Raw genomic sequence first — 2,281 nt, 5'->3', positions numbered from 1 at the left:
TTGTATTTGTTCCCGTTTTGTTTTTTTACTTTAAAATAAGATGTGCAGTGTGCATAGGGATTTGTTCATAGTTTTTTTTTATGGTCCGGCCCTCCAATTAATTGTCTGAGGGAAAGTGAACTGGCCCCCTGTGTAAAAAGTTTGGGGACCCCTGCTCCAGATGTCCCATGCCTTGAGCTTTATAATTTTCAAAGCACCTTCACACACTCAGCTCATTGGAGTCTCACAAATGGGAACACATGGGAAAGTATACAGCCCACTGTCTTAGTCCATTCAGGCTGCTGTAACAAAGTACCATCGACTGGGTAGCTTATAAACAACAGAAATTTATGTCTCACAGTTCTAGAGACTGGGAAGCCCAAGCTCAAGGTCCAGGCAGATGCAATGCCTGGTAAGGGCCTGCTTCCTGGCTCATAGACAGTGCCTTCTTCCTGTAACCTTGTCTGGGGGAAGGGGCAAGATCTCTCTCTAGGGTCTCTTTTATGTATATAAGGGCATTGATTGCATTCTTGAGGACCCCATGACCTACACACTTCCCAAAGGTCCCATCTCCAAGTTCTATCACCTTGGGTGCTAGGATTTCAACATATGGATTTAGGGGGGGGACACACAAACATTTAAACCATAGTACCCCTCCACTTATTGAACCCAAAGAAATTAAGAGACATCTCTCATAATACTGTCTCAACCATGCTGCCAATGCATGTCTTCTCCCCTGCATCCTTGCATCAAAGGACATACACATAACACTCAGCTCATCATATTAATTTATGCAGTACCTAGTTCCCATTAGCTAGGTTGACCCCTACCACTCGCCCTACTTTTTCTTGACTTCATACATTCACTGCACCTTGCCCCTGTATCACAAAAGGCAACTGAAGACTAGTCAGAGAAGTCAGACATACAGATAACATATTTACACAATAAATACTTAATGAACACCTGTGTAGCAGACCCCGCAGATGCTGTGCCTCATGGACACCTGTGTAGTAGACCCCGCAGGTGCCGTGCCTCATGGACACCTGTGTAGCAGACCCCGTAGATGCTGTGCCTCATGGACACCTGTGTAGCAGACCCCGCAGATGCCCTGCCTCATGGACACCTGTGCAGCAGACCCCGCAGATGCCGTGCCTCATAGCCCCTGGCCCAAATCTGAGCTCACCTGCAGCTGTAGGTGGACAGGGTCTGTATGTGCTGACGGTTTTCACCATAAGCCTTGGGCTCTCTGTTCCTCTTGCTGTGGGTTTTCTGGAATGCCAGAGGAACTCACTTACTTGTGCCCAAGACAGCCCTGAAGTGTCTGGATTTAACACCCCCAGATGTAACTCTTGGGACTGAGTTTAGTGGTAAATATTCCAGCATGTCCTTCCCTTGGTGGGGTAAATCCAAGACAAGTTCTACACAGATCCCCAGGGGTCCCCAGCAGGGTCATTCCCAGTTGTCCACTGCAATGGTTAACTTTATGTGTCAGCTCAGAGATACCCAGATAGCTGATAAAACATTATTTCTAGTGTGTCTGTTAAGGTTGTTTCTGGAAGAGATTAGCATTTGAATTAGTAGATTGAGTAAAGGAGATTGTCCTCACCAATGCAAGTGGTCATCACTCAATCCACTGAGGACCTTGAATATAAAAAGAAGGTGGAGAAAGGGTGAATTTGCTTTCTCTGCTTGAGCTGAACATCAGCGCTTCTGGTCCTCAGGCCTTGAAACTGAGAGTGGGACTGTACCATCAGCTAGCACTGTTAGAGAATGTATTAGTAGAGGGCAAGAGTGGAACAGATTGACCTGTTAGGAAGTATTGTTTTTTTTGTGTGTTTTTTTTTTGTATTTTTGTGTTTTTTTGTATTTTTTCTGAAGCTGGAAACGGGGAGAGACAGTTGGACAGACTCCTGCATGTGCCCGACCAGGATCCACCGGGCACGCCCACCAGGGGCTACGCTCTGCCCACCAGGGGGCGATGCTCTGCCCCTCCGGGGCGTTGCTCTGCCGCGACCAGAGCCACTCTAGCACCTGGGGCAGCGGCCAAGGAGCCATCCCCAGCGCCCGGACCATCTTTGCTCCAATGGAGCCTTGGCTGCGGGAGGGGAAGAGAGAGACAGAGAGGAAAGAGGAGGGGGGTGGAGAAGCAAATGGGCACTTCTCCTATGTGCCCTGGCCGGGAATCGAACCCGGGTCCCCCACACGCCAGGCTGACGCTCTACCACTGAGCCAACTGGCCAGGGCCAGGAAGTATTGTTTTGATCCGGGGACACTGGGTGGCTTGGACTGGGCTCTCTCAGGG

Source organism: Saccopteryx leptura, chromosome 7 (genome assembly GCF_036850995.1).
Source record: "Saccopteryx leptura isolate mSacLep1 chromosome 7, mSacLep1_pri_phased_curated, whole genome shotgun sequence".
Classification (NCBI taxonomy): Eukaryota; Metazoa; Chordata; class Mammalia; order Chiroptera; family Emballonuridae; genus Saccopteryx; species Saccopteryx leptura.
Note: the sequence above shows the minus strand (reverse complement) of the source record.